The sequence below is a fragment of the Asterias amurensis genome, chromosome 5 (genome assembly GCF_032118995.1).
Source record: "Asterias amurensis chromosome 5, ASM3211899v1".
Classification (NCBI taxonomy): domain Eukaryota; kingdom Metazoa; phylum Echinodermata; class Asteroidea; order Forcipulatida; family Asteriidae; genus Asterias; species Asterias amurensis.
The window spans coordinates 13,020,235-13,032,654 of record NC_092652.1 but is presented as its reverse complement, the minus strand read 5'-3'; the positions used below and the strand labels follow the sequence as shown (position 1 = coordinate 13,032,654).

General features: G+C 35.6%; 1 protein-coding gene across 3 annotated transcripts in view; it reads left to right on the top strand.

The window, feature by feature from the left end:
• Positions 1–3,570: 3,570 nt before the first annotated feature.
• LOC139937725 (ubiquitin carboxyl-terminal hydrolase 8-like) overlaps positions 3,571–12,420 on the top strand; it is a 110,749-nt gene continuing 101,899 nt past the window's right edge. The window contains exon 1 of one of the 3 annotated variants that reach the window (XM_071933015.1): positions 3,571–3,709. The gene's annotated coding sequence lies outside the window, so the exon portion shown is untranslated. Of the gene's footprint in view, positions 3,710–7,169; positions 7,498–12,420 lie in introns of those variants that run through there. The other 2 variants (XM_071933014.1, XM_071933012.1) reach the window with 2 other exon arrangements.

Here is a 12,420-nt window from a genome sequence, read left to right as displayed (position 1 = left end):
TAATTAGTTGGGCTAAGCTAATTAGTGATCTGAGATTATTTTTCCGCCTAGGAGATGTGGTCAGGGATGTAAGAAACATATCTATGAAATAAAATGTTAAAATTTCATAAATTAAAAGTGACACAAATTTTGTTAAAGTTAGGTATGTCTATACACGCACTTTGTATACACTATATAGGCTATATATCAAGCGCTAATTTGAGACAATCTTTAATTAGTTGGGCTAAGCTTATTAGTGATCTGAGATTATTTTTCCGCCCAGGAGATGTGGTCAGGGATGTAACAAACATATCTATGAAAGAAAAAATTAAAAATACATAAAATTAAAGGTGACACAAATTTCGTAAAAGTTAGGTTAGTTACCCGCACTTTGTACCTATTTAGGCTATCAAGCGCTAATTTGAGACAATCTTTAATTAGTTGGGCTGAGCTAATTAGTGATCTGAGATTATTTTTTCCGCCTAGGAGATGTGGTCAGGGATGTAACAAAAATATTTATGTAAGAAAAAATTAAAAATTCATAAAATTAAAGGTGACACAAATTTCGTCAAAGTTAGCTATGTTACCCGCACCTTTTACATATATAGTCTATACACACGCTAATTTGAGACAATCTTTAATTAGTTGGGCTGAGCTAATTAGTGATCTGAGATTATTTTTCCGCCTAGGAGATGTGGTCAGGGATGTAAGAAACATATATATGAAAGAAAATATTAAAATTTCATAAATTAAAAGTGACACAAATTTCGTCAAAGTTAGGCATGTCTATACACGCACTTTGTATACACTATGTGGCTATATATATCAAGCGCTAATTTGAGACAATGTTTAATTAGTTGGGCTGAGCTAATTAGTAATCCGAGATTTTTTTTCCGCCTAAGAGATATGGTCAGGGATCTAAAAAAACATATTTATGAAAGAAAATATTAAAATTTCATGAATTAAAGGTGACACAAATTTCGTTAAAGTTAGGTATGTCTATACACGCACCTTGTATACACTATATAGGCTATATACAAACACTAATTTGAGACATGCTTTAATTAGTTGGGCTGAGCTAATTAGTGATCTGAGATTATTTCTCCGCCTAGGAGATGTGGTCAGGGATGTAAGAAACATATCTGTGAAAGAAAATATTACAATTTCATAAATTAAAGGTGACACAAATTTCGTCAAAGTTAGGTATGTTACCCGCCCCACGTTGTACGTTCATTATTAGGCTATAATACACACGCTAATTTGAAACAATCTTTAATTATTGGGCTGAGCTAACTAGTGATCTGAGATTATTTTTCTGCCCAGGATATATGGTCAGGGATTTAACAAACATATCTATAAAAGAAAATGTGAGAATTCCTTAAACTAAAAGTGACACAAAGTTCGTTAAAGTTAGGTATGTCTAAACACGCACTTTGTATACACTATAATTGGCTATACAAGCGCTAATTTAAGACACGCTTTAATTAGTTGGGCTGAGCTAATTAGTAATCTGTGATTATTTTTCCGCCCAGGAGATGTGGTCAGGGATGTAACAAACATATCTATGAAAGAAAATATTAAAATTTCATAAATTAAAGGTGACACAAATTTCGTCAAAGTTAGGTAAGTTTGCCGCAATTAGTACATTATTTGTACGTAAGAGCTAATTGGAGACAATCTTTAATTAATTGGGCTGAGCTAATTAGTGATCTGAGATTATTTTTCCGCCTAGAAGATGTGGTCAGGGATGTAACAAACATATCTATAAAAGAAAATATTACAATTTCATAAGTTAAAGGTGACACAAATTTCGTTAAAGTTAGGTATGTTACCCGCACGTTGTATACACTATGTGGCTATACACAAGTACTAATTTGAGACAATGTTGGGCTGAGCTAATTAGTAATCTTAGATTATTTTTCCGCCTAGGAGATGTGGTCAGTGATGTAACAAACATATCTATGAAAGAAGAAATTAAAGTTTCATAAATTAAAGGTGACACAAATTTCGTCAAAGTTAGGTATGTATCCGCAATTTGTACCTATTTAGGCTATCACGCGCTAATTGGAGACAATCTTTAATTAGTTGGGCTGAGGTAATTAGTCATCTGAGATTATTTTTCCGCCTAGGAGATGTGGTCAGGGATGTAACAAACATATCAATGAAAGAAAATATTAAAATTTCATGAATTAAAAGTGACACAAATTTCGTCAAAGTTAGCTATGTTACCCGCACTTTTTACATATATAGTCTATACACTCGCTAATTTGAGACAATGTTTAATTAGTTGGGCTGAGCTAATTAGTAATCTGTGATTATTTTTCCGCCTAGGAGATGTGGTCAGGGATGTAACAAACATATCTATGGAAGAAAATATTAAAATTTCATAAATTAGCGTGACACAAATGTCGTTAAAGTTAGGTATGTCTATACACGCACTTTGTATACACTATGTGGCTTTATACGTAAGCGCTAATTTGAGACAACCTTTAATTAGTTGGGCTGAGCTAATTAGTGATCTGAGACTATTTTTCCGCCTGGGAGATGTGGTCAGGGATCTAAAAAACATATCTATAAAAGAAAATATTACAATTTCATAAATTAAAGGTGACACAAATTTCGTTAAAGTTAGGTATGTTACCCGCACTTTGTATACACTATGTGGCTATTATATATCAAGCGCTAATTTGAGACAATCTTTAATTAGTTGGGCTGAGCTAATTAGTGATCTGAGATTATTTTTCCGTCTAGGAGATGTTGTCAGAGATGTATCAAACATATTTATTAAATCAAAGATTAAAATTTCATAAATTAAAAGTGACACAAATTTCGTCAAATTTAGTTATGTTACCCGCACTTTTTACATATATAGTCTATACACACGCTAATTTGAGACAATGTTTAATTAGTTGGGCTGAGCTAATGTGTAATCTGAGAACATTTCTCCGCCTAGGAGATGTGGTCAGGGATGTAACAAACATATCTATGAAAGAAAAAATTAAAATATCATAAATTAAAAGTGACACAAATTTCGTCAAAGTTAGGTATTATACCCGCACGTACGTACATTAAGTGGCTTTACACATGCTAAATTTAGACAATCTTTAATTAGTTGGGCTGAGCTAATTAGTAATCTGAGATTATTTTTCCGCCCAGGATATATGGTCAGGGATGTAACCAACATATCTATGAAAGAAAATATTAAAATTTCATAAATTAAAGGTGACACAAATTTCGTCAAAGTTAGTATGTTTACCCGCACTTTGTACCTTATTAGGCTATACACGCGCCAAATTGAGACAATCTTTAAATAGTTGAGCTGAGCTAATTAGTGATCTGAGATTATTTCTCCGCCTGGGAGATGTGGTCAGGGATGTAACAAACATATCTATTAAAGAAAATCTTGAAATTTCATAATTTAAAGGTGACACAAATGTCGTTAAAGTTAGGTATGCTGATAAAGCATCCCTGGTGGTGTTGACGTGTATTGACGGTCGTTTGCGGATTTTTTTTAATTCGGTGCTGAGGAGAATTTCGGTGCTGGGCCCGATTTAGTGTTGGGCCCAAACACGGTGCTTACTTCAGCCTGGTGCATTACCAAACCAATGTGCGTGCATGATACGTTTGCCCATCCCCCAGCGCCTTTGGTTAAAGCAAGTCGCTAGGGGCCGGGGACGAGCGAAAGTTGATAACTGACTATCTAGTAGACAAAGAGGGCGTCCCGAACGAGGTTAGTTTTGACGTTTGGAACTCTATGCGTTTGGACCTTACAGTTATATATAAGATCTAGACTACACTCTGCAAGCTACCAGAGTGTAGTCTAGATTTCGAGCCGTCCACGTAACTAAATCATACCGTGGCGGGCGCGCTTTGGGGATTCAACCGCGCGTAGTACACTATCCAGAATCAAGCACCATCGTCTTGGGCCAAGACTAGCGGGGCTCTGGATCGGTGTATTCCCCGTGCATCGCAATCTTCTCCCCACACCAAGTACGCTCCTCATACTATGGCGTGTCAAACGTTGCATTATTCGATAATGTACAATATATGTGCGATGTTTCTCATATATATGCGATAATTGTCACATATGTGCGATATTCATTTGATGTATGCAATAAATGTAATATATATGCAATAAATGTAATATATATGCAACAAATGTAATACATATGCAATAAATGTAATATATATGCAATAAATTGTAATATATGTGCGATAAATTGTAATATATGTGCGATAAATTGTAATATATGTGCGATAAATTGTAATATGTGTGCGATAAATTGTAATATATGTGCGATAAATTGTAATATATGTGCGATAAATTGTAATATATGTGCAATAATTTGCAATATATGTGCGATAATTTGCAATAGAGATGCGATAAGTTTTAATATATGTTTGATAATTTTGTAGTATATTATATGCCATCATTTGTATGCGATGTTTTGTGACGGTATACATATGCGATAATTTAATATACATGTGCGATGTTCGTTCTTATATGTGCGAAAACGGAATTGTGGGATATAGTACGCTTCCTGTCCACTTGATCCCCGTATCCGTAATGTTTTAGATCGGGCCAGACTATACTCTGGACGGTATAGTATGGTTCCTATGGTTCAATGAGATTGTCGTAGGGTTTATAGTGATGGTCAGGGTACGAGACTCGAGCAGCGTATTTCCGAAATAGCCAGCCAGCCGCGTATTCGGATAATAGAACACATACAGTACAGGGAGGTGACAAAATGTTGCATTTTGCTCAAATCTGAAGGTGAAGATCTGTTTTACTCGAACGAATTCTGCAATATTAGCATAATTTAGAATTTTTAATTGATAATATGTCAATTTCATAGCTTCACATGATTAAAAAAATAATTTTTAAAAAGTGAAAAACATTAACAAAACGTCAAAAAATGACCCGCAAACGAAAAGGCAAACATTTTTATTTTGTATTTTTTGCATTTTTTAATATGTCAAAAAAACATCACTGTGAAATACAAAACCATAACTTGAAAAGAATTTATACCCTTCGTTAAAACAAAACATTTAATTTGTAATCCAGAACTTTCAAGACTAATATAGTGGGCGTATCAAATTTTGGAGCTGGGTAAATTTGGTTCACTATCTAGTGGTTAATTAACCACAGTTATTCTGACGCCATTGTCAATGTACATTCCGCCCAATTACATAGACGGTGCACTTAAACACAATTTGAAAAGAATTTGAACCCTTCGTTAAGACAAAAAGTTGCTTTCTTGTTCCAGAATCTTGAAGGAAGATAGACTGGACGTATCAAGTTTTGAGCTGGCTAAATTGGTCAACTATTATTGATTCTGCAATAAAAAGAAAATGTTTGTCTTATCAATTACTAAATAAATTGTTTTATTGTTCGTAAGCATATACTCTTATGTTTGAAAGAAAAACACTTCTATTTCCAGGTGACTTTAAATCGTAGAACAGTTAAAGTTAGTAAATTACCGAGCTATATCTGAAACACTCATGATTGATTATTTTTAATTGTTGTCAATAAAATTTAAAAGTTCTTGTGCTATAAAAATTCAACTGTGTCTTGTTTGCAAAATCATTTTTCAAATTTTTTGAATCTTAGTCATCACATTTATAGTTATGTCAGCCGCGAGCAAAAAGTGGTGACACCCTTCGATAAGACAAACAATTTCTTTAAACATTTTCTTTAAACATTTTCTTTTTATTGCAGAATCAATAATAGTTGACCAATTTAGCCAGCTCAAAATTTGATACGTCCAGTCTATCTTCCTTCAAGGTTCTGGAACAAGAAAGCAACTTTTTGTCTTAACGAAGGGTTCAAATTCTTTTCAAATTGTGTTTAAGTGCACCGTCTATGTAATTGGTCGGAATGTACATTGACAATGGCGTCAGAATAACTGTGGTTAATTAACCACTAGATAGTGAACCAAATTTACCCAGCTCCAAAATTTGATACGCCCACTATATTAGTCTTGAAAGTTCTGGATTACAAATTAAATGTTTTGTTTTAACGAAGGGTATAAATTCTTTTCAAGTTATGGTTTTGTATTTCACAGTGATGTTTTTTTGACATATTAAAAAATGCAAAAAATACAAAATAAAAATGTTTGCCTTTTCGTTTGCGGGTCATTTTTTGACGTTTTGTTAATGTTTTTCACTTTTTAAAAATTATTTTTTAATCATGTGAAGCTATGAAATTGACATATTATCAATTAAAAATTCTAAATTATGCTAATATTGCAGAATTCGTTCGAGTAAAACAGATCTTCACCTTCAGATTTGAGCAAAATGCAACATTTTGTCACCTCCCTGTACTGTATGTGTTCTATTATCCGAATACGCGGCTGGCTGGCTGTTTCGGAAATACGCTGCTCGAGTCTCGTACCCTGACCATCACTATAAACCCTACGCCAATCTCATTGAACCATAGGAACCATACTATACCGTCCAGAGTATAGTCTGGCCCGATCTAAAACATTACGGATACGGGGATCAAGTGGACAGGAAGCCATACTATAACCCACAATTCCGTTTTCGCACATATATAAGAATGAACATCGCACATGTATATTAAATTATCGCATATGTATACCGTCACAAAACATCGCATACAAATGATCGCATATAATATACTACAAAATTATCAAACATATATTAAAACTTATCGCATCTCTATTGCAAATTATCGCACATATATTGCAAATTATTGCACATATATTACAATTTATCGCACATATATTACAATTTATCGCACATATATTACAATTTATCGCACACATATTACAATTTATCGCACATATATTACAATTTATCGCACATATATTACAATTTATCGCACATATATTACAATTTATCGCACATATATTACAATTTATCGCACATATATTACAATTTATCGCACATATATTACAATTTATCGCACATATATTACAATTTATTGCATATATATTATATTTATTGCATATATATTACATTTATTGCATATATATTACATTTATTGCATACATCAAATGAATATCGCACATATGTGACAATTATCGCATATATATGAGAAACATCGCACATATATTGTACATTATCGAATAATGCAACGTTTGACACGCCATACTCATCATGCATCGCGCATCGCGTCGATGGTGTTTGTTATATTGTTGTTCAACTTACAAAATGGCCGCCGCGAATCGTATTCGTGCTGCGCAACTAGGCTAGTGCGCCCTCTAGTTCTTATATATAACTCTATGGTTTGGACGACTAAATAATAATGGACATGAATGATGATGCTGAATTCCATCAATGATCATATGCTATGAAATTGGAATTGCGGAGGCTAGGTGGGTCTCATCTTGTGGTGTTCAATTTAATTAACCAGAATTTAACTTTGAGTTTCTCCTCTAAACAACATGATTTTGAGCATTGAGTGGAGCGCTAGCCCACCTTGTGACCTTGTTATGTTAGTTTAGCTGTTGTTCATGTTCATCATGTTGTTAGCGTAGCTGGTTACACTTAAAGGTTAGTGTTTATTTTTTATTATGTAGTTGTTGTAGGCCTATGGCTCCGCTTTTAAAACATCGTTCAATGTAATTTTTGTACACGTTGTTTTTGCCAATTCTCAAATCGTCACATCTGGACAAAGTGACAAAAAGTCACCATTTGGTAGGCCCTGTTATGTGTCATATGAATCCCCCAAATGTAAGGAATAAATTGAGGTACGTTGGAGTATCCTGGTGTCATGTGTTTTCAGTAGGATAACAGGAAAATTGTTCACAATCAAAAACTAAATTTTTTTTTTTCAAATCATCTATCCAATTTTTTAACAATAACCATTTCACTTCATGGTGTGTTGAAATTTTTAAAGTTTTGGTTTTACGTTGCGAGAGACAGTCCGCCATCAACAGTGCTTATGCATGCGCGACATTGGAGCAACGTCATATGTTTTCACACCTTTTCACACCTTCCATTGAATATTCAGAGCTAGTATAAGTATGGCGTGCAAAATATATCAAAAATATTATTCAACTACTACTTAACAAATTTAATTACATTTTTGTCCTAAGGCATTATGGCTACTATATTAAAGTCCAGAGATATCATAAGGCATGAAAGTAAAACACCCCACCCCTCCTTGATGCACTCACACTTTATAACAATCCTGTTTCCCTCATTTCAGACCAGTAATGTTTGGTTTCAGGAGATAAGAAACCAATCTATGATATTTTCTCTTTAATGTAGACTTAATATTTATTACGCTTATCAGAATTTATTACAGTATGCAGTAAATCAACAACAAAAAATTGTTGTTATTTTCACTTGAAATATTTTAATATTTTCCCCACATTTGCACACCATAGAATCCAAAATAGTAACCACCTCACATGATCCATCTAGTGACTAAAGCAGAATGAAACTCAATCTAGCAGATAGTAGTTTTGTTTTGAACTTTCGAGGTTGGATGATGTTTCTTTGACTCATTTGAATGTTGACATAATAATGCACTAGTGATTAGTACCAAAAATCAATCATTTTAAAAATGTTTGAGCATAACCAACGACAGGAAACTTTATTCTCAGCATGATTATGCCTGATGAAAATACAGACCGTGAGTAAACTGCATAGCTTCTGTCACCGGTGCAGCTTGCACAATTTCGCGGTAAACGGGAATCAAAGTTGGGGACCGAAAACATATGAGGGTCGATAACGTATGGCGCTACGATAGTATATAGGTAGGATGTTTTTTAAACGGTAGAAATTTGCAATCAAACTACGCGCATTTTGCGACCTTTGTTAATGAAAACTTAGCGTTTTAGACCGATGTAGGTCACTTCGTACCAAAGTCATTTCTTACCCAAGTCACTTTGTACCCAAATTCTCTGACTATGGCAGAAGTGACCGGCCTTCATTATTTCCTTTCATCTGGACATCGCGGTGATTATATTTCACGGTAGGCTTCTCCTAGAACTATGCGGTTTCGTTTTGATCACTATTGAGTATCGTCTTCGAGACGATAGCGAAACAAAACCGCATATAGTTCTAGAAGTAATTTCACGGTAAATAAAAAATGACTTGCACTTTGTTGCAGGAAGATCAGAATAAATGTTCCTCACTAACCTTTGTAAAAAAAGTCTCCAGTTATTATTATTAAGGGAAAATAAAAGGGTAGCGACGAGTTCTTTCACGTTTAAAACAGGCAGGGTCGTTGCCGTGTGATAAAGGCCTGAGCCGAAGGGTCATTGCCGTGATTTTGATTGATTTTTTTTATGATCACTGCGGGAAATAAAAAATACCTTCTTGTCCAGTTCAAATCAATGGTCTTTGTATGAAGAATCCTTACTCAATAATGCGGTCAAACAAGGCTATTCAGACACTGAGACCGTATTTTCGAACAATACCGCAGTCCCCCAGACAGTCCTTTTATTCCAACAATGCCGCAACGTGTTTATTCTCCATGGCCGAGCTTTCATTCCAACAATGCCGCAATTAGCCTTGATCAAGGCGCTACAGCCAGCCGCGACCTGAAAAATCCCAGTCCCCATCACTGAATTCCGCCAGCGCACCCCCCATACATAACACAGTGCATATAATACGTGTACAGAGTATGTACACACACATACCTACTGTACATGTACATATGTACACACACATACCTACTGTATGTACATTACCATCTGTATGGTACACGTACGGTACATGAGTACTTTTTCTTCCTCCATGTTTCTAAGTAACGCCTTGATGGTTTTGTAACTGCCAAAATTTAGGGCGGAGCTCATTGGGTCGTATGAATAAAAAGTAGTACTTACTTTTACTTGAAAATTTCAAGTATTTACTACCATCCATATGAATAAAAGGAAGTAAAAACTGTTACTTAAAAGTATTTACAAAAATGCTAAAAGTATCTACTTTTACCAAAAAGTAAATTCTTTTAATTTTAGCACTTACTTACTTCCATATGAATAAAACGGAGAATATACTACAAAATGCAAGTAAGTACTAGTGATTTTTCAAGGTAGCTCCAGAGCTACCTTGGGCACAGAAGTAAAAGGCTCGTCCGAAGAAATGACAGTGTTTATGAATGTTCCTCACAGGATAAATGTTTTAGTCCAAAGGAAAGACATCACTGAAATATTAAATATACACATACACAGTGTTTTACAATAGAAACAATACACACAAACTCAAACTGCTTTTAATCAAACTTGTTAATATATGCTGAGGATAAAATAAAACCGTTTGTAAAAAACCGTTTTGTATCATTACAGTAAGCTTTTTAAAAAGATATAAAGAATTTTTTCAACTCAGAAATGAATGCCTCGATCATTAAGGCTTATTGTTCATAAAATCAGAAAAAAGTAATTTTTTAAACAATTAAATGCATTTCAATAGAATGTTGTTCGTGTTATTATTAAAACTTTTAAGTTTAAATTAAATAGCTATGCTCATATCCAGCTCTCATCTTCTCTATCCAGCGCTGTCATGCTCCACTCCAAGTTTCAAAAGCTTAACAAAAACGTTTTGATTCTGTGTGTCCATGAGTCGTCTTCATCAAAATGTTGTCAGAATAAAAACCTCATGGCTAACTTGAAGATTTTTATGTTTCTGTTAAATCAAATGCTGCTTTGGCTGTGTGTGTGAGCGCATACGTAGACGTGAATGGGAGTTGTAATACAAAGGAAACCTTTTGTTAAGAGCCATTCAACCATGGTATATCAGAAGTATTTACTCCAAAGCATTAAGTGAATACTTTGCAGTAAAAGAATAGGTTTATTCATACGGAATTTAGAAGATGCTTTTAATGAATGCTTCTACTTGGAAGTTTATGCTTTTACTTTTTGCTAGTACTTGTCAGTAAATACTACTTTTTATTCATACGACCCATTATGCTAATGTTTACTAACAACCCATTCTCATTAGTTGTTGGTTGACCTATAAACTCTCGCTGCGATGTCAATCACAACGTTCTGCCATCACACGCACGTGCTCCGACGTAAACAACAAGCCTTGTGGCTGCTGTGCAAAAAATTGCAATGGCGGCGGACGCGAGGGAGAAATCCCTACCCTAAAGAAACCCAGCTGTTTATTTTGTCTAGACATATTATTCGTTACGTTTCTCGCGGTAAACCAAAGTTGGGGATCAAAACCAAATTATGTGTTGGTCGAAAACATACCAGACGGTAGAAGATGGCGTGTGGCTGAACAACAACTACAAGTAAAGATCAATTTCATAAACTAACCCTTGCCATACTACTACACTAAACTAACCCTTGCCATACACTACAACGTTACACTTATAGTAAAGCAGCTTTCCATTCAGGGACAAATCTACCAGCTACATTGTACTTATGATGTTAGTCCTCGTGTTATAATGAAACGCAAGACAACGGGGCCAAGGAACCCCTCCTCTCTTCGAAGTTGTTCGACACCGTACCGACCGAGCGAGGCTTGTCCGGCTCACACGGGTAGCCCGTATACCGTCCGGCAGCGCATTCAGACCCCTTATACATCATAGCGACACCACGCTCATGTCCATACAGCTAGCGTACAGCGTACACACATACATACACACATGGACGTGGCATGATTACTAGCAGTAATACGTCATTCTCAATCGTATGCACTGCATGCGTGTGCCGCGAACCGGGCCGGGGAATGGTAATGTACATTCGTGTATGACGCGAACCGGGTCGGGGAACAGTTTGTCAACAGCCTTGATCATAGCGCCATAAATCGGTCCAATCCACTCCGTATCCTTGGCCCCAGCACCACTGATATCAAAATCTTTCGCTTCCTTGAAAAGCACGATCTGCATCATGAAACTTACCGATCTAATGATTCAGAAGTTGCAGATAGCCCTACACTTGGAATTGTTCAAATAGGTATCACAGGTTTTGAGTAAAAATCAAGTGAATTTTGAGTGTGAATTTTCTCAACTACCACTCTTTTACCGCTAATGCCGATATGCCGATTGTCCCCCGACCGTGCGCGTATTTTTTTCCCAGGACAAACGTGTAGAACTATCTGCCCACGTTCGTCCTGGAAAGAAAAGATACCCAATCCGCGCTTCGTGTACAAACATATGGACACGCGTCTGGGAACTACGAAGAATAGTTCCCCAATCCGTGCTTTGTGTACAAACATATGGACTCGCGTCTTGGAACTACGTCTTGGGTACGAAGTGGCTTTGGTACGAAGTGACTTAGGTACGAAGTGACTGCATTCTTTTAGACATGTATCGAAGGTGGGCTGTAATGGTGACAGTGATGAGACCGATGTTAAAAGCTCAACTAGGTGGGCTAGTGGAGCGCCAGCCCTATCATTGATCAAGCCAAACTTAATTTACCGTGCGTGCATGGAGGTAGAAATAGAAGGAATGTCACTGTGCGTGCAGTCCTCCTCCCCTCCTACCTGTGTTGTTAATTGTTAATTGTTAATTAAAAATTA